We start from the raw sequence: 21,528 nt of genomic DNA, 5'->3' as shown, positions 1-21,528 counted from the left end.
GGTTTGGGATATAGTTCGGAGTGGAAGCCTGAAGGGCTTGCTGAAGGATTGGATGTGAGAGTTGAAGAAAAAAACCAAGAAAGACGCTTGTCTTTGGAGGTCGGACAACTGAGTGACGGGTGCCATTTCCTGAGATGGTGAAAACTGGGGGGAGGAGCAGGTCCTTTACTTCTAAATTCAAGCCCAGATCTGCTTTAGCATCTCTGGGTGGGGTTTGGGTATTGCTTGTTTTATCGCAAATGCAAAACGCAAACTTAGATGTGAATGGACTCCCAACAGGATCATGTAAAAATGTTTTTAAATTGATTTTATTTGAGCTTCAAATATGACAGTGCATCACTTCATGCTTTGCATCAGATATACTTTGGCAGATGTAACAACCCTCTTCTGCCCCCCACTTGCCACTGGGGAGTTGCTGGAGTGAAAAGATACCAATAATTCAGTGTTGTTGCCCCCCAGCAGGTAGCACCTTGCTATATTTGAAACAGGTGCTCAGAATATGTTAGAAAACACTGAGCTGTTATTTTGTTTTTATTTTTTTAATTTATTTTTTTATAGAGCAGGCTCTTATTAGTTATCAATTATTATACACATCAGTGTATACATGTCAATCCCAATCGCCCAATTCATCACACCACCACTCCCACCCCCCACCACTTTTCCCCCTTGGTGTCCATACGTTTTTTTTCTTTACATCTGTGTCTCAATTTCTGCCCTGCAAATCTGTAACATTTTTCTAGGTTCCACATATATGCGTTAATATACGATATTTGTTTTTCTCTTTCTGACTTACTTCACTCTGTATGACAGTCTCCTGATCCATCCACGTCTCAAAAAATGACCCAATTTCGTTCCTTTTTATGGCTGAGTAGTATTCCATTGTATATGTGTACCACATCTTCTTTATCCATTCACCTGTCGATGGACATTTAGGTTGCTTCCATGACCTGGCTATTGTAAATAGTGCTGCAATGAACATTGGGGTGCATGTGTCTTTTTGAATGATGGTTTTCTCTGGGTTTATGCCCAGTGGTGGGATTGCTGGATCATATGGTAATTCTATTTTTAGTTTTTTAAGGAACCTCCATACTGTTCTCCATAGTAGCTGTATCAATTTACATTCCCACCAACAGTGCAAGAGGGTTCCCTTTTCTCCACACCCTCTCCAGCATTTGCTGTTTGTAGATTTTCTGATGATGCCCATTCTAATTGGTGTGAGGTGATACCTCATTGTAGTTTTGATTTGCATTTCTCTAATAATTAGTGATGCTGAGCAGCTTTTCATGTGCTTCTTGGTCATCTGTATGTCTTCTTTGGAGAAATGTCTATCTAGGTCTTCTGCCTATTTTTGGATTGGGTTATGCATTTTTTAAATATTGAGCTGCGTGAGCTCTTTATATATTTTGGAGATTAATCCTTTGTCTGTTGATTCATTTGCAAATATTTTCTCCCATTCTGAGGGTTGTCTTTTTGTCTTGTTTATGGTTTCCTTTGCTGTGCAAAAGCTTTGAAGTTTCATTAGGTCCCATTTATTTATTTTTGTTTTTATTTCCACTACTCTAGGAGGTGGATCAAAAAAGATCTTGCTGTGATTTATGTGAAAGAGTGTTCTTCCTGTGTTTTCCTCTAAGAGTTTTATAATGTCCGGTCTTACATTTAGGTCTCTAATCCCTTTTGAGTTTATTTTTGTGTATGGTGCTAGGGAGTGTTCTAATTTCATTCTTTTACATGTAGCTGTCCAGTTTTCCCAGCACCACTTATTGAATAGGCTGTCTTTTCTCCATTGTATATCCTTGCCTCCTTTGTCATAGATTAGTTGACCATAGGTGCGTGGGTTTATCTCTGGGCTTTCTATCCTGTTCCATTGATCTATGCTTCTGTTTTTGTGCCAGTACCATACTGTCTTGATTACTGTAGCTTTGTAGTATAGTGTGAAGTCAGGGAGTCTGATTCCTCCAGCTCGGTTTTTTTCCCTCAAGACTGCTTTGGCTATTCGGGGTCTTTTGTGTCTCCATACAAATTTTAAGATTTTTTTGTTCTAGTTCCGTAAAAAATGCCATTGGTAATTTGATAGGGATTGCATTGAATCTGTAGATTGCTTTGGGTAGTATAGTCATTTTCACAATATTGATTCTTCCAATCCAAGAACATGGTATATCTCTGCATCTGTTGGTATCGTCTTTAATTTCTTTCATCAGTGTCTTATAGTTTTCTGCATACAGGTCTTTTGTCTCCCTGGGTAGGTTTACTGCTAGGTATTTTATTCTTTTTGTTGTAACGTTAAATGGGAGTGTTTCCTTAATTTCTCTTTCAGATTTTTCATCAGTAGTGTATAGGAATGGAGGAGATTTCTGTGCATTAATTTTGTATCCTGTAACATTACCGAATTCATTGATTAGCTCTAGTAATTTTCTGGTGGTATCTTTAGGATTCTTTATGTATAGTATCATGTCATCTGCAAACAGTGATAGTTTTACTTCTTTTTTTCCAATTTGTATTCCTTTTATCTCTTTTTCTTCTCTGATTGCTGTGGCTAGGACTTCCAAAACTTTGTTGAATAATAGTGGTGAGAGTGGACATCCTTGTTTTGTTCCTGATCTTAGAGGAAATGCTTTCAGTTTTTCACTATTGAGAATGATGTTTGCTGTGGGTTTGTCATATATGGCCTTTATTATGTTGAGGTAGGTTCCCTCTATGCCCACTTTCTGGAGAGTTTTTATCATAAATAGGTGTTGAATTTTGTCAAAAGCTTTTTCTGCATCTATTGAGATGATCATATGGTTTTTTTTTTTGTTTTGTTTTTTTTTTTGTTTTTTTTTTTTTTACAGTGTGCAGGCCTCTCACTGTTGTGGCCTCTCCCGTTGCGGAGCACAGGCTCCGGACGCGCAGGCTCACCGGCCATGCCTCACGGGCCCAGCCGCTCCGCGGCATGTGGGTTCCTCCCGGACCGGGGCACAAACCCTTGTCCCCTGCATCGGCAGGCGGACTCTCAACCACTGCGCCACCAGGGAAGCCCGATCATATGGTTTTTATTCTTCAATTTGTTAATATGGTGTATCACATTGATTGATTTGCATATATTGAAGAATCCTTGCATCCCTGGGATAAATCCCACTTGATTGTGGTTTATGATCCTTTTAATGTGTTGTTGGATTCTGTTTGCTAGTATTTTTGCATCTATATTCATCAGTGATATTAGTCTGTAATTTTCTTTTTTTGTAGTATCTTTGTCTGCTTTTGGTATCAGGGTGATGGTGGCCTCATAGAATGAGTTTGGGAGTATTCCTTCCTCTGCAATTTTCTGAAAGAGTGTCAGAAGGATGGGTGTTAGCTCTTCTCTAAATGTTTGATAGAATTCACCTGTGACGCCATCTGGTCCTGGACTTTTGTTTGTTGGAAGATTTTTAATCACAGTTTCAATTTCATTACTTGTGATTGGTTTGTCCATATTTTCTGTTTCTTCCTGGTTCAGTCTTGGAAGGTTATACCTTTCTAAGATTTTGTCCATTTCTTCCAGGTTGTCCATTTTATTGGCATAGAGTTGCTCGTAGTAATCTCTTAGGATGCTTTGTATTTCTACGGTGTCTGTTGTAACTTCTCCTTTTTCATTTCTAATTTTATTGATTTGAGTCCTCTCCCTCTTTTCCTTGATGAGTCTGGCTAATGGTTTATCAATTTTCTTTATCTTCTCAGAGAACCAATTTTTAGTTTTATTGATCTTTGCTATTGTCTTCTTTGTTTCTATTTCATTTATTTCTGCTCTAATCTTTATGATTTCTTTCCTTCTGCTAACTTTGGGTTTTGTTTGTTCTTCTTTCTCTAGTTCCTTTAGGTGTAAGGTTAGTTGTTTATTTGAGATGTTCTTGCTTCTTGAGGTAGGCTTGTATAGCTATAAACTTCCCTCTTCGAACTGCTTTTGCTGTATCCCATAGGTTTTGGATCATCGTGTTTTCATTGTCACTTGTCTCTAGGTATTTTTTGATTTCCTCTTTGATTTCTTCAGTGATCTCTTGGTTATTTAGTAATGTATTGTTTAGTCTCCGTGTGTTTGTGTTTTTTACGTTTTATTCCCTGTAATTGATTTCTAATCTCATAGTGTTGTGGTCAGAAAATATTCTTGATATGATTTCAGTTTTCTTAAATTTACTGAGGCTTGATTTGTGATCCAAGATGTGATCTATGCTGGAGAATGTTCTGTGCGCACTTGAGAAGAAAGTGTAATCTGCTGTTTTTGGATGGAATGTCCTATAAATATCAATTAAACCTATCCGGTTTGTTGTGTCATTTAAAGCTTGTATTTCCTTATTTATTTTCATTTTGGATGATCTGTCCATTGGTGTAAGTGAGGTGTTAAATTCCCCCACTATTTTTGTGTTACTGTCGATTTCCTCTTTTAGACCTGTTAGCAGTTGCCTTTTGTATTGAGCTGCTCCTATGTTGCGTGCATGTATATTTATAATTGTTATATCTTCCTCTTGGATTGATCCCTTGATCATTATGTAGTCTCCTTCCTTGTCCCTTGTAACACCCTTTATTTTAAAGTCTATTTTATCTGGTATGAGTATTGCTACTCCAACTTTCTTTTGATTTCCATTTGCATGGAATATCTTTTTCCATCCCTTCACTTTCAGTCTGTATGTGTCCCTACGTCTGAAGTGGGTCTCTTGTAGACTGCATATACATGGGTCTTGTTTTTGTATCCATTTAGCAAGCCTGTGTGTTTTGGTTGGAGCATTTAATCCATTCACGTTTAAGGTAATTATCGATATGTATGTTCCTATGACCATTTTCTTAATTGTTTTGGGTTTGTTTTTATAGGTCCTTTTTTTCTCCTGTGTTTCCCACTTAGAGAAGTTCCTGTAGCATTTGTTGTAGAGCTGGTTTGGTGGTGCTGTATTCTCTCAGCTTTTGCTTGTCTGTAAAGCTTTTGATTTCTCCATCGAATCTGAATGACATCCTTGCCTGGTCAAATAATCTTGGTTGTAGGTTCTTCCCTTTCATCACTTTAAGTATATCATGCCACTGCCTTCTGGCTTGTGGAGTTTCTGCTGAGAAATCAGCTGTTAACGTTATGGGAGTTCCCTGGTATGTTGTCATTTTTCCCTCGCTGCTTTCAAGAATTTTTCTTTGTCTTTAATTTTTGCCAGTTAGATTACTATGTGTCTCGATGTGTTTCTCCTTGGGTTTATCCTGTATGGGACTCTCTGCACTCCTGGACTTGGGTGGCTATTTCCTTTCCCATGTTAGGTAAGTTTTTGACTGTAATTTCTTCAAATATTTTCTGAGGTCCTTTCCCTCTCTCTTCTCCTTCTGGGACCCCTATAATGTGAATGTTGTTGCATTAATGTTGTCCCAGAGGTCCCTTAGGCTGTCTTCATTTGTTTTCATTCTTTTTTCTTTATTCTGTTCCACAGCAGTGAATTCCACCATTGTGTCTTCCAGGTCACTTACCTGTTCTTCTGCCTCAGTTATTCTGCTATTGATTCCTTCTAGTGTAGTTTTCATTTCAGTTATTGTATTGTTCATCTCTGTTTGTTCTTTAATTCTTCTAGGTCTTTGTTAAACATTTCTTGCATCTTCTTGATCTTTGCTTCCATTCTGTTTCCAAGGTCCTGGATCATCTTCACTATCATTATTCTGAATTCTTTTTCTGGAAGGTTGCCTATCTCCACTTCATTTAGTTCTTTTTCTGGGGTTTTATCTTGTTCCTTCATCTGGTACATAGCCCTCTGCCTTTTCATCTTGTCTGTCTTTCTGTGAATGTGGTTTTCGTTCCACAGGCTGCAGGATTGTAGTTCTTCCTGCTTCTGCTGTCTGCCCTCTCCTCTTACCACTTCTATTCAGTATTATATTAGAGTTCCCTTTGTTGTCATATCAAGAGGAGTTGAGTTTCTATAAAGGTAGTCCAGCCCCCAATACTTTATGGAGCTTCTGATCTCAAAGGGACAGAGTGCTTCCAAGACTCTGAGGACCCCCCACCTTCACCATAAAATCTTCACAGAAGAGGGTCTGCCATTTACTCACGGAGCTGCTGCAGGTGCTCATCACTGTTAGACTCAGGCATGGCAGTGATCCACTGAGCTGTTAAATATGGTTGTATATCTTATTTAGAGATCATGTGGTTCTGACTTATATATAATGGGTTTGGGACTTCACATTATCTTTGACTTTCTTTCGTCAATACATTCAGTGTAAATGTAATTACAACACTTCAAAGTAAAAGAGAAGTAAATAATTTCCTTTACTTTTCTCTTTCCCTGTTGTGAATTTTTGTGTGGATGCTGTGTGTGTGTGTGTGTGTGTGTGTGTACGTGTTGAGCTGACAAAAATGCTTCCAGTGGTGTGCATCCTCAGGGAATATATGTATCCTGAGCTATGTGATCCTGAGCTAGGAAAAGTGTGGCTGGGATACCTTTTCCTCATATTTCAGAAACAAAAAATTGGGGACCAATTATACATGCTTTAATAATTTCTGGGAGATCAAACCCATATAAGTAAAGTTAGGTCAAGGGGTTATTTTTTTAATATCACAGTAAAATTTTGTGAATTTATAGTAAAATTGTCTTGAGTAGCAAGTAATCCCTCCAGCTCATGATGTTGCTGAGATCTTTAGGAAGGCTGTTATAGCATCAGGTGTAATATGTCTTCATACTCAGACTATTACCGTAGCAGTGATGACTTCTAGAAGACTTTGGTTTCTGGGGGTAACTTAAAATATGACAGAGACCGTATGAGGCAGAATCTCTTAGAATTTATTAGTATCATGACTCCATACATTCCCTAGGAATGAAGGAATTAATGCTCAGGTCCATTCCTGATGCAGAAAGAGAAGTGTGCACAAGGATTTTCTAATAGAACTTTCCCAGGTGTCTTTCCAGTTGTTGGTTCCTCCACTATCATGGTAATTGACAAAAACAAAAGCGACAGGAGGAAAGGTTTCTGGATCAGCCTTTGCAGGGAACTTGTCCACACAGTTTTGCTCTTTGTTATTGTAAATGGCCCATGACAGATTCCTCAGCACCCCATGCTGCACACTGCAAACTCTGAAATTCCTAGATTTCATATGCCATAGTATAGGGGGAGACATATATACTTTGCTCTTAACACTTAATTCCGTGGCTTACACCTTAACACGTTATACACTAAAGTTCCTGCTTCCCTGGACAGTAAATTATCCTAAAGTTTAGAAATATGTTTACTTAATAGATCTATTCTAATATGATTAACTGGCAACAAAAAGAACAAAGTACAGACTTTCTGCAGCAAGGTAGAGCTAGGTGAGAACTGCAGATAGAAAGCACATGAAAGTTGAGTTACGAAATCTTCATATACTTAACATGAGACTGCTGTATGATTAACATTTTTCTACTTACCAATAATACAGTTTGGTGAGTTGCGTATTCATAATCATTAGATATTTTAAAAGCTGCCAGCTCACGTGAGTAGGCTTAAAGTGTTCATGTAATTTCTTTTGGACTTAGACTACTTTGTAGCGTATTTTGGTTCCGGTCACTTCTATTAATCCACAGGGTCATGTTACTTTCTCATTTTACCCTCCAACTGATGACTTCCTTGGAATTTAGCTACTAACCTTTTTCTTCTTGGTCCATACAAAGAAGTACAGAATGGATCAGGTTGGTTATCTAAGTTAAATTTGTTTTTTGGTGGTAAGAACACTTAACGTGAGATCTACCCTCTAACAACATTTTCAATATACATTACAGTCTTGTTGATTATAAGTACAGTGTTGAACAGCAGAGCTCTAGAACTTTCTCATCTTGCTTAGCTGACCGAGGGTTTTTACTTGGTTGAGGCAGCCTCACTTTCCACGTGATTTTTTCTCTGTGTTGCGTGAGGATCTTTCGGTAGAGGAGATTATCATTAGAGTCTTCCCTCTGGGAAGGTGTACATTGAGCCCTCAGTAGTTTTACAATAATTTTTCTAAATGAGCTGTAAATCTGCCTAGTTGTAGATGTGTATATTTGTTCATTTGTATTTATTTTCAGTCAGTAATACGCTCACATGAGTTTTTAGAATAAAAATTATAGTGTCACACAGCAAAAAGATTCTCTCTCCCCTCTGTCCCCCTTCGGCCCCTTATTCATTATCCTCAAACAAAGGTAGTATATTCTTTTTTTTTTTTTTTTTTTTTTTTTTTTTGCGGTACGCGGGCCTCTCACTGCTGTGGCCTCTCCCGTTGCGGAGCACAGGCTCCGGACGCGCAGGCTCAGCGGCCCTGGCTCACGGGCCCAGCCGCTCCGCGGCATGTGGGATCCTCCCAGACCGGGGCACGAACCCGTGTCCCCTGCATCGGCAGGCGGACTCCCAACCACTGCGCCACCAGGGAAGCCCAAAGGTAGTATATTCTTTTATGTGCTTCCAGAGATGTTTTTAATGTATATATAAGCAGATAAAATCATACTTCCCTCTCTCATATATCGCTGACATCACACATACTGGTTTAACATTGTTTTTTTTTTCTACTCAATAACACGTCTTGCAACACTGACGCTTTGCATACAGTACCTAAAGAGACCTCACTTACAAAAAATAACCTTAGGTAGTTCTACCCTTAACTAGTCCACATTCCTTCATCTTAGGTTGAAACTTATCACAATAGATTGTAAAAAAGCTGGCTTAAATCCGGATCTGTCTAAGCCATTTCTCTGGTCTCTCAGTAGACCTCAGTTGCACGTGAAAATGAAAAGGAGCGTGGTAGGGTAACCACCTATTACAAAGACAATGAGGCTAGTTCAGCTTGATTTGATTTTAGGGGAGCCATGTTCTAGAGAGGGGTGCTATAATTTTAAATGCTCTCAAAACATTTAAAAATATTTCTAATGGAATTGTTTAAATTTATTTTTCTAAGTATACAATTTCTAAGAAGTATAGTTGTACGATATATAAGTTTCAGGTGTACAACATTCACAATTTTTAAAGGTTATACTCCATTTATAGTTATTGTAAAATATTAGCTATATTCCCTGTGCTGTACGATACATCATTATAGCTTATTTATTTTATATAGTTTGTTTCTCTGAATACCCTACCCCTGTCTTGTCCCTCCTCCACTTACCTCTCCCCACTGGTAACCATGTACTATATGTTGACACTTAAATGTGGAGTCTAAGAAATAAACTAGTGAATATAACAAAAAACCCCCACAAACTCTTATGGAATTTTTGCAGACAACCAACATCTAGGCGATGGTCTCTCTTTAAAAAATCCTCTGCTCCATTCTTTCTCCTGGAAGCTTTCGCATTCCACATGTTCAGGGATTACTAATAGCGTACCTGTGTAACCACTGCAAGCTCTTGCCAAAACCTGAATGTATGTTCCTTGGCTGTGAGCCTTGCTCTCCTAGCCTTCTGAGCCACAGACGTCCTCCTCAGCTATCTCAGGCTTCTAGTCCCTCTTAGCTATAATTATGTTATCTTTATTGGATAGATGAGAATTTGCTCTTAGAGCCACTGTGTGTGGTTGGGCAGGATGTTCTGTGCACAACTCTAGAGAGTGTCATTCATGATGTAGCCTCCCCTAGGTTAGTATATTTATGCTAATAACATGTACTCTATTATATACAATATAGACAGATAATACTTAAACTCATACATAATTATATTACACACTGTATACTAATGTATTAAATAAAATATGTAATTATATTAAAAAATACACATGTTATATAGTGTATATAATATTTATTATGACATTTTTCCAATTTGCATTAGCAGAGAGTAAAGAACAGCAGTGACCTTGTTGTCTGTGGTAAAGAAGATGTGAGCAGGAGAGGAACTGATATGTTCTACTCCTGGACTGCCACCTACCATTATTTCTACGAGGGCTCCAAGCATGAAGCATAGCAATGTCCTGCTCTTCTTGCTCTACACATGCAGGGAAAATTCTGCCTTATTTTCTTCCATGATATTCTAGTAGACCATGGTTATCTGATGTTAATTTTGTGTTATCTTCCACACTAGCCCCCTTTGTCGATTTGTCTAAGCTGTGGGGACTTTACTATGTGCTGAGTCTTGTACTGAAGGCTGGGTGAGTTCTACAGGCACCTGCTCTCTAGGAATTCACCTACAGTGTTGATCAGTGTGCAGCGTAAATACGTATGTGGCACAGAGGGAAGCCAGAGTCACATCCCAGCAAGTCTGCCTTTTGAGTTGAGTCCTAAAGGATATGGAAGAAATTTCAATGGGAGAAGAGTGTTAAGGGCATTTAAGGCAAAGTTATGGAGATCGTTGATGAGCAGTGTAACACAGGTGAAAGAGGATGGAGAAGATAAACCTAAAAAACTGAGCAGAGTAAGGTCATGAAAGGCCTTGAATACTGTACTTAATAATGCAGAAATTTTCCTGAAGGCAGAAGGGAATTTTTGTGGAGGTTTAAGTTGTGATGTCATAAAAGGAGATGTAAGTTTTAGACAGCTGACTACCAATGCTTTCTGAAGATCATCTGACATTTAGGACTTTTGCTGCCAGAGTGCAAGAGACAAAAGCAGAATGGCTGAATTAGGGTAGTAACAGTGGTTACAAAAATAGGAGATATATTCAAAAAACAATTCTAAGGAGAAAGAATAAGTCTCGGTGACATTAAAAGTACATGTACGTTAAAAAGAAGTTAACCTCTAGAGTGCGTCCCCTAAAAACCACTTTGGTTTTTTTTTTGATTTTTACCCCTTATCATGCTGAATGGACAATTTTTAATGCTATTGTCAAAATTTATTTTTAAATGTCTTTTGCCATTTAGCCATTTTTCCTTTGAGAGGTTAAGTTTTAGGGATCATACCCACAGTTTCTCAGGATCTCTTAAATATACTATTCAAAGTTAAGGATAAAAAACATTCTCAATTAAAATACCAACTAAATATTTTATGGATTTAGACAAGTTGCTACTAAAGTTCACATAGAAAAGCAAACATGCACAAATAGTGAAGACTACTAGAAAAATATACCCTAATGCATTGATAATTAAGACAGCATGTTGTTAGCACATGGATGGACTCATGTAATAGAACAGAAACTCCAGAATTATACCCAAATGCACATGGAAACTTATGACAAGAGTGGTTTCTTAAATCAATAGCATAAAGATAGATCGTTGAGTAAATGGGTCTAGAACAACTAGGTGGCTCTTTGGAAAATGGATAAAGTTAGAATCATATCTCCCGTAATACCCAAGAATAAACTGCAAATAGATGAGGAACCTAAATGTAAAAAATTAAACCATCTAAGTATTAGAAGGAAATATAGGGGAATTCTTCTTTAATCTTAGTATAGGAAAAGACTTTCTTTTTTAAAAAATTGAAATAGATTTAACATATATTAAGATGTACAATATGTTAACTTTGTACACTTATGTATTGTAATGACTGCCATTATAATGATAATTATAATGATATATAAGCACCTCTGTCAAGTCATAATTATCATTTCTTTTTACTGGCTGGAATAATTAAGATCTAGTCTCTTAGCAAGTTTGCTTATGATCCAACATTGTCTATTTTCACTATATTGTGCATTAGATCTCTAGGATTTATCACTACTCATTGCAAGTTTGTACACTTAAACAACGTCTGTCCTATCCCTCCTCCTCTGTCCCCTGGTAACCACCATTGTACTGTCTGTTTTTACAAGTTTGGCTTTTTTGGATTCCACATAGGGGTGATATCATGTAGCATTTGTCTAACTTACCTCATTTAGCGTAATGTCCTCAAGGGCCATTCATGTTGTCACAAAGGTAAAATGTCCTTCTTTGTCATGACTGATACTCCATTGTATGTATAAGTATGCATACATACGTGTGTGTGTGTGTGTGTGTGTGTATCTTCTTTATCCATTCATCTATTGATGGGCACTTTGGGCACTTAGGTTGTTTCCATGTCTCGGCTATAGTGAGTAATGCTGCAGTAAACATGGGAGTGCATATATCTCTTCAATATCCTGTTCTCATTTCCTTTTGGTATGTACTCACAAATGGAATTGCTAGATCATACGGTAGTTCTATTTTTAATTTTTTTGAGGAAACTAAATACTGTTTTCTGTAGTGGTTAATCAATTTACTTTCCCACCACCAGTGTACAATGGTTGCATTTTTCTCTACATTCTTGCAGCATTTGCTTTCTCTTCTTGATGATAGCCCTTCTAACAGATGTGAGGTGATATCTCATTGTGGTTTTAATTTGCGTTTCCTGATGATTAATGACGTTGAGCATCTTTTCATGTACCACTTGTCTATTTGGATGTCTTGTATGGAAAAATTTCTGTTCAGGTCCTCTGCTCATTTTAAAACTTAGATTTTTTTTGTTACTGAGTTGTGTGGGTTCTTTATATATTTTGGATATTAACCACTTATCCACATATGGTTTACAAACATTTCCTCTCATTCTGTAAGTTTCCTTTTCCTTTTGTTGATAGTTTCTTTTGTTGTGCTAATTATAACTCAAAATTCAGAGGCAATAAAAGAACTGACTACATAAAAAAGTTTTGCTGCAAAAAAAAACCAATGTAAACAAAGTAAAAGGACAACTGAAAAACTGGGAGAAAATATTTGCAGCATAAGCTGTAGAATGATGTCTAATACATACAGAACTCTTTAAAATTTAGTGGCAAAGGAGTAAACACTTAATAGAAAAATCTGAAAAAGATGTAAGCAATTAAATAAAAAAGAGAATAAAATGGTCCTCAAACAAAAAAACTTTAAACGGTACTCAAATTTTAAAGTCTCTGATAATTAGAAAAATGCAAATCAAAACAACAACACTGGGCTTCCCTGGTGGCGCAGTGGTTGAGAGTCCGCCTGCCGATGCAGGGGGCACGGGTTCGTGCCCCAGTCCGGGAGGATCCCACATGTCGTGGAGCGGCTGCACCCGTGAGCCATGGCCGCTGAGCCTGCACGTCCAGAACCTGGGCTCCGCAATGGGAGAGGCTGCAACAGTGAGAGGCCCGTGTACTACACACACAAAAAAACCCAAAAAACACTGAGACAGCACTTCTTACTTATGAAACTGACAGAAATGGGAAAATATGACATCACATTCTCGGTGAGATTGTGGGAAAACAGGCAATTTCCATGCATTGCTGGTGAGAAGTTAGGTTGGTACATCTTTTCTGGAGTGAAAATTGGCAATACCTATCTACATATGCAGTTACCTTTCAACCCCTAAATCTTTTTTTTTTTTTTAAACATTCTGACTCTTGTTCTTCTAGCTGCTTACCAACCCCTGATCATGTAGCTTACAACTCAGTACTCTGGATGGAGTGAGAGAGAAATGGGCCTCTTTGGCAATGCCTTGCACAGTTGGGGAAGCGGGGTGCTCACTCACAAGCTCTCACTTTTCCCCAGTGGAGGGCTCCCTTGGGACTGAGTTGTACTGCCTTGGTGGATAGGTGATGTGGATAAAGTCAAACTGTTCCTCTTACCCTCTCCAATGCATCCAATCTTGGATTTTTTTTTTTGCTCCACTGGTGTGTTGGAACTTCCCTACTGGACTCCTGGACTTCCACAAAGACTCCGTCTCATCCACAGGTGATTGTCTCAGTCAGTGTTCTCCAGGGGCTCTCCTGGCCACAGCTGAGAGGGGCTGGAGCCAGTTAATGGGTCACTTCAGGGTCTAAATCTAGGACCAAATTCTCTATGCTTATTACCCAGTGCACAGTGGCTGAGATTCCACCCAGTCCCTTGGCATATGGTGCTGGTTACCATAGCTTTCTCAAGGCATTTTTGTCTGTGGTTGGATGACACATGATGTTGTTGAGAGGAGGTTACAAGTAGGAGACATCTTATTTGACCATTAATTCTGCTGACACTGCTGTTCTCATTCATGTTGGAAGGATAGTTTTGCTAAATACAGAATTCTTGGTTGACAGTATTTTTCTTTCAGCATTTTGAAGATGTCATCCCAGTATCCTCTGGTTTTCATGGTTTCTGATTAGAAATCAGCTGTTGATTAAATATTTAATATCCCCTTTGTGTGACGAGCTGTTTCTTTTTTCAAGATTTTGTCTTTCTAGTTTGATTATGATGCTTCTAGATGTGGATCTCCTAATGTGTGGACTTAATACATTAATGTATCTCTTACTGTGTGGACTCCTATGTTTAAGATAGTTGGAGCTTTTTTAAGCTTCTGGATATGTAGATTGTTTTTTCACAAATTTCAGAGAATTTCACCTGTTACTTCTTCAAATATTCTTCTCCTGTCTCTCTCTTCTCCCTCTCTCGTAGTCCCCTTGTACATATGTTGTTATGCTTGACGGTGTCCCACAGGTCTCTGAGGCTTTGTTAATTTTTCTTCATTTTTCTAATGTTCCTCAGAACCTATAATCCCAGTTCTATTTTATATTTTATTTATTTATTCTGCTATTTCGCATCTGCTGTTGAACCCCTCTTGTTGTACCTATTAATTTCAGGATTTCTATTTTTTTTAGATTTTTATCTCTTATTATTATTCTCTGTTTGGTGAGACACAATTCTCATACTTTTCTTTAGTTCTTTGAAAGTATTTGAAATGGTTGAAGTCTTCATCTAGTAAATCCAAATCTGAGTTACCTCAGAGGCATCTTCTGTGGAGTGCCTTTTCCCTCTGTGTAAGGCTATAACTTTCCTGTTACTTTGCGTGCCTTGTAAGTTTTGTCGGAAACTGGTCATTGTAAATAATGTGACAACTCTGGAAATCGGATACCTTCTCTCTCTAGGGTTTACTCTTGCTCTTTATTTAGTGACTTTCCTGAAAAAATTACGTTAAGTCTGTATGCTTTACATTCGTGGCCACTGAAGTCTCTTGGTTAACTTAATGGTCAGCTAATGATTAGACAGAGAAAGAAAGATGAGGCTTTCTCAAGCTTTTCCTGGGCATGTGTACAGCCTTGCACATGCCTATAGCCTTTGAAATTTCCAGGTATATTGTAGAGCTTTTCAAAGCCTCTCATGGACATCCCATTGCCCAGCTCTTTCTTTTAAACTTTTTGGTCAATTTCTTATTTTTTTCCCAACTATTATTACCTTGTCAGGCAGATGCTGTGTTAAATCATTGCCAGTGATTTTTTTTTGGACAAATATCCTAGAGAAGAGGCTGTACTGAGCAAGCTCTGAGTTTTAGGTCAAATAAAGACAAGTGCTGTGAATGAGGGTTTACAAGTTGTTAGATAAATCAAATAATGACAGTTTTCCAGGAATTAGACTTTTAAGGAAACTTCAGACATGTTTTTTTCTCCTCTAGTGCCTACAAGGCTGCTGGTTTTCATGGCTGCCATAATTGTGAGGCTGTTAGTTTTCAAGGCTAAGATGAAAATGTGTAGAGAGGGGCAAGTGGGTAGGGAAAATTATGAAACCTCAAAGTTCACATTTTTTAAAAGCTGAGATTGAGCTACTTTTTGGGGGAATAAATTTACCTTGGATTGTTAACAGCCTTTGGTTAATTTCCAGAGTTCTGAAAACGCTGGTTTTGATAATTTCCTCCACTGTCCTCATTGATTTTACTGAGGAGTGGAGTTTTTGAGGTCCTTCCTCAGCCATTCCAGAAGTTTTTTCTTACAAAGTTAACCTGATTTGAGGATGGGGTGGGGAGAGCATTCTAGCAAAGGAAGCATACTTACAAAGGCCTGGTGATACTGTGCTGGAAATTCTATTTTATACTCAGCTTTGTCCCTGGTTGTCTTGGTGTTCTCTTGAAGAACAAAGACCAGAAGCCTGGAAATGTCTTTCCCCAGACTTCCTTGCCAGCAGGATTCCTTTCTTGACATTTAGACTTCAACAATGAGAGGTGCTGTGTGAGATCTGAAATACAGAAGAGAAGGAGAAGCCATCATTCTCTGGCAGTTACGGTGCACAGGGCCTAAGTGTGATCAGACGACAGATGAGAGATGGGCCAGCAGATTCCAACTGTTCTCCTGGGAATCACCAGTTCTGTCGCTGATGATCAGGATGGGTGGTCTCTTGTGATTCCTTCACTTTCTGATTTCTTAAATGTTGGCATCCATTTCCCTAATCTTTGCTCCCTAGCCTTTTAAAAGTTTGTTTCTAATTCCGATACTAAATTCTTATATGCTTAAAATAATTAGAATGGCTTCTGTTTTCTTACAAAACATCGACTGATACAGATTTGAAGAAGCTTAGTGAGTTGATTAAAATGAAAGAAAGCCAGTGTGGCTGGAGTTTTCAGAATATGGGAAGAGAATTGTCATTTCAGACTGGAGGGGGTCAAAATCCATAGTCCAGCTAGTTTTATAAATGAGTAAAGTCTGGAAAAAAAAGGAGTGGATAGTAGGGAATAGGGCAAATTGGAGAGCAAGCGTCCCATCTACAGAGGACTCAGAATTTTTGAAATGAAGTAAGAAATCAAAAATTTTATGTCAGATGAGCTATGTGTAAATATTAGGTATATATTTAATTTTTAAAACAGAAGGTACTAGCCCAGATCAGATTTCTGTCTGTCTGGTAGGTTGCCAGATTTTGAACACTGGCAGATCAGGCAAGATCTGTTAGGATATTTTCTTAAAATTTTTCTACCATCAACTCTCTCCTAGTCCTTTCAATTTTCCCATTTCCTTTATCTACCACATTAGGCTCCAAAACCAATCTAAAATACCAGAAGTTGGGAGGAGAGGCTGAGTGTCTAGCAAAGTGAGGTTTGAAGAAAAATACCCCCATTCATTTCTACCTGTTGGCCTTGCTTTGAGGCATATTTAGAAACTAGTTTCAATAGGTCCTTAACTATTCCTGCGTTAAAAGAGGATTTTAAAAGATGCTTCAGGATAACCTGTGCAGTAAAGGTGGTTTGTAGCATATCTAATTCTCGTTCTACATCTTTAGGCAATAGCATATGGAATTTTATTTTGGAGGTGAAAATAAATGTGATTAGTGTACATTGCTACTTTTTTTTTGCCAAAAATATTATGTAAGTTTAACATCATTAAATGGCTATTGAAATGTTACAGCCATTGACAGTGGGCATTTTATGTAGTTAAAAAGCAATGTGGGCATTTCTGGGGGGATAATGAAAGTGTAGTGGAAAAATAACGCACTTCAGAGTAGGAAGAGCTGGATTTCTACATCACTTTTCTATGTACTAGAGCACTTGCAGGTTTCTTACAGTCTCTGAGCTCCTGTAAATGGGGATAAGGGGAAGAAAGAGGACTAATTAATTGATTAAAAATTTTCTGAGAATCTACTTTATACCAGCTATTGCCCTAGACATACTTAGTCTACCCACATGGAATTAACGGTCTAGCAGGGAGACAGATGAGAAATAAATGAATCGTATTGAATTACTTGATTATAGTCGTGATAGGTGTGAATGGAGGAAAACTACAGCATACAATGAAAGCAAAACTAATGGAGAATGCTTGTGCATGGCGAGTACTAAAAAATATTTGTGTGTGAAAATTGAAAGCCCTTTTTTTGGTGTTAGATTTGGGAAAAGCTGTTTAAATAGCATAATGCCTTGCATATCAGATTTCAAGGGGTTATTATTACTTAGAGTCCTGATGCCATTTCCATAGAATGCAGAGTTAATGCTGAGTAATGACTTGGATATGAGAGATCGTGTGGAAAAATACTCCTGGTAATATACTCATTTTTAACTTGTTGCCTCGGACCTGTCTGGTCCTTACTTTTCTTTCTCAGTAGTGGTGTTTGGTGGGACGTGTTAAGGCTCCCGATTAAGGCGTTCCCATGAAATTCTCAGATGAATTCAAGTCCACACTAAAGAATGGGCTTATGTGCAAACAGTAGAAATGCTCCCCTGAGCCGAGGGGTGGAGGTCTGGAAAGAATGGAAACAGGTACCAAACAGGCATCTCTTCTCCACACTCTCTCCCATTGCTGCTTCATTCTGTTCTCATAGCAGAGAGTTCTCCTCTGCTTCTCTGTCTCCAGGTTATAGGAGGTTCCAGCCAGCTGCAGACACTAATTAACTCCTCTCTCCTGGGAGGGTCAGTCTTGGTCAGTTCTGCTTTGATCAGGTACTTACCTCAATTTAATCCATAACGGCCAAGAGAGCTGGGATCCCTTGGTGCCACGTGGCTCCCACCACCTAGAGAGTAACTTCCAGGGTTTATTTACCTGTCTAGTGGGAGTAATAATAGTACCTCCTTTACCAGGAATGTTGCAAAGCTTAGATGAAGTAATTGACAGTACCTGGCACAGAGTAAGCGTCAATAAACGTGAGCTTATTGTTTTTGTTGCTGTTTGACGTATTTCAATCTTTGTAAGAGACATCTTTGCTCAGAATCATTGGACCCATTTCGGGAAGTTTAGAATAAAGGAAGAGGCTTATTCTGTAACTAACGCTTAAGCAAGTTTGGGAATATGAGTCTGAACTTGTCCTCATTACCAGAGTATGGGTCTTAGAGACATGGCTCACGTAATTAAATTCATTATACTCTATTCTTTATCATTCTTTTGAAGCAAACCAGATGCGAAGAAGGCAAATGTGAAAGCTTATCATTCCCAAGGGTAAAACTAAATATTCAAGCTAGATGTTTGGACGTTTCTCAACTTCTAATGAATAAAATAGGCATTAATAGTAATATAATTGTTGGGGCCCATTGAAGTTTGCAGTTATTAAAACAGTAATAAAAAGAAACTCATCATAGCCATTACATGATTTTCCCACATTTTAATAGGCATTTGCCCCTTTGAATAAAGCTTGTCCATTAAATTCTCAGATGAATAAAGTTAATGTAAATGAACATTTTTAAGTCAGTACACACTGGCTGAAAATGTTTTGGTTTTTTTTTTCTGTTTCCTATTTTCTCAAGTTTTTGGCTGATTGGAAAATGCACTTGTGTTATAAAGTCAGCCTACCATGGTAAAAGGTTCCAGCATATCTGTGGTATATCCATATTAAATAATTAAACATAGGTAAAAATGATCTTTTGGCAATTAGGTGAAAGTAGTTTTTGTTCTTCTTGGTAATAAAATGGTTGTGATTCAGATCAGTACAAGTCTGTATTGAGCCAGGCCTGCTGTCACCTCAGGGCCCTTGCACTGCCTATACTTCTGCCTGGAGCCCTCTTCCTAGACATTTGCATGGCTCCGCCCCCCCCCCCCAAGTCTTTGCTCAGATGTTACGTCCTCAGTGACATTTACTGTGCCCGCCCTGTTAAAAGCTGTACTCTGCTAACCCAGCATTCCTCACCCTCCTTAAACTGATGGAGGTTTCCTAAAGAACTTACTACCTTCTCACATGTTAGATCCTTTACTTCTTTATGATGTTACTGTCTGTCTTTACACTGTTTTTGTCTCTTTTCCCTGATGTATCTCCAGTGCCTCAAACCATACCAGGCACAGAGTTGACCTACAATAAATATCGAATGCAGGAAATATGTAATTTACATGTAAATATTATATATGCATATTTATCTGTAAGTTAGTAGAGCTAGAATATTTTAGTATATGTTTTCATATTACTATTTTAAAAAATAAATTTATTTATTTATATTTGGCTGTGTTGGGTCTTCGTTGCTACGCATGGGATTTCTCTAGTTGCGGCGAGCAGGGGCTACTCTTGATCGCAGTGCGCAGGCTTCTCATTGCGGTGGCTTCTCTTGTTGCGGAGCACGGGCTCTAGGTACACGGGCTTCAGTAGTTGTGGCTCATGGGCTCCAGAGCACAGACTCAGTAGTTGTGGCGCACGGGCTTACTTGCTCTGCGGCATGTGGGATCTTCCCGGACCAAGGCTCAAACCCTTGTCCCTTGCATAGGCAGGCAGATTCTTATCCACTGCGCCACCAGGGAAGTCCCCCTATTACTACTTTTAAACTTTGATCCATCCATGTATCCGCCCACCCATCCATCCATCCATCTATCTATGAATATTTTCTGAGCACTTAATACTTTTCTCTGGAGCTTTATTTTGCTTTGGAGAGGAAAAAAAGAAGGAAGGAGGGCGGTATTCCTGTCTCGATTGAGCTTATGATACTGTTTGGCAAGAGACAATTAAATATTTTCTATTAAATGGGATCAGAGGTGTTAAAGGTGAAGCACTGGATACTATGGGCAAAGATAGCAGACGTGGACATAGACTTAGGCTTCCTTGAAGAGAAGAGCGGAGTGATAGGTAAGAGTTATCCCAGTGAAGGCGTGAGGTGTGTGAGGGATTTGGAGCAGACAGAATGGATGGCAGATGTGAGTCAAGCAGAAGAACAGCATTTGCATAAGCCTAGAACAGAAGAGATTGGAGTGCTTCCAAGGAAGAGAAAGTTGAGTGTTGTAGACTGTAGGGTAGGCACGTGGAGAATGATGAGAGAAACAGAGGCCAAGTCTTCAAGCTCGTAAGACCCATGGACATGTTTCAGTTTGTCTTGGCTATTCATGCATTTTAAGCAGCGGAGAATGATGCTCTGTTATTCCACGAAAGACGGCTGCTCTGTTTGTATGTCTCATCCTTCTATCGTGAATGCCAAATATAATGCCTTAGGATAACTGCTGGTGTCAAATATGGCCTATAAAAGCTGTTGCCTGAATACCATTTTAGAGTATGTTTGCTCTCTTTGCCGGCCAAGAATCTATTTCCTCCTCCTCTGATCATGAAACCTAAAGTTTCCTTTGGGGGACTCTTTTCATCCCTGCTTTTAGTCCCTGACTGTTGAGTGGGGCTCCACTCCAGAGGCCGGAGGTGGAAGATGTGAGCCTGTCCTCTGAGGGCACTGAATCCCCATGCTTACGCGAAGAATCCCCATGAATCCCCAAGAAGATTTATCTAACAACTTGTATCCTCAAAAGCCCATAGCACAGCGGATCCCCATGAATCCGCTACCCAAGAATCCCCATGTTCATTCGGATGTGAACACATGACCCAGGTTCAGCCAATCAGTGTGATTTCACCTAGGTAGTTAGTTCAAGATGGGCAGAGTGGTGTAATTAAAGTGAATTCCGGCATCATTGGGAGGAAAAGCTCATTTCTTACTCGATTTGAACCTTCGAAGCTTTGGCGGTGTTAAGCTGCTAGAAGCCATCTTGGTACCGTGTGGAGCCTGACAGTTAAGTCAAGAAGGGGAAGAGCAGTAGGACAGGACTGGGATCCTGGGGCTTGACGACATCGTCTGACGCTTAAGTCAAGCTTTGCATAAAGCCTGAAAAAAACTGCAGTTTTCAGAAGCATGAATTACTTTTATGGTTTCATTTTCATTTTTGCTTAAGCAGTTTGAGCTGCATCTTCCTTGTCTTTACAGAGCTAAACATCCTGACATAGACTGCAAGAGATTTATTTCTCTGTTGTAGGCTCCCATGCTGCTGTTTGCTTAAATGGGGTGCTGACACTGGTTAGTAAACATTATCAGCACTTGAAGTGAGCTATTTCAATACAGTGACTTGAATTCCCTCTTGTTCTATGCAATTCATCATTGCTAATGTGAAGAAATATTTTCTCCTTTATCTTGTCCGTTACTCTAACACATACCAAATTCTTTGAATTTTCACCTGCTCCATACTTGTTATTTTCTGAGATGATTATCTGAGAAAACTCCAGATAACATCCATGATTCTTTGCTTTTTCCTGGAACGGTAAGGAGAGTGGCATGTT

The sequence above is a fragment of the Lagenorhynchus albirostris genome, chromosome 10, assembly GCF_949774975.1.
Source record: "Lagenorhynchus albirostris chromosome 10, mLagAlb1.1, whole genome shotgun sequence".
NCBI classification, from domain to species: Eukaryota; Metazoa; Chordata; class Mammalia; order Artiodactyla; family Delphinidae; genus Lagenorhynchus; species Lagenorhynchus albirostris.
The sequence above is the reverse complement of the archived record's forward strand: the minus strand, read 5'-3'. Positions refer to the sequence as shown.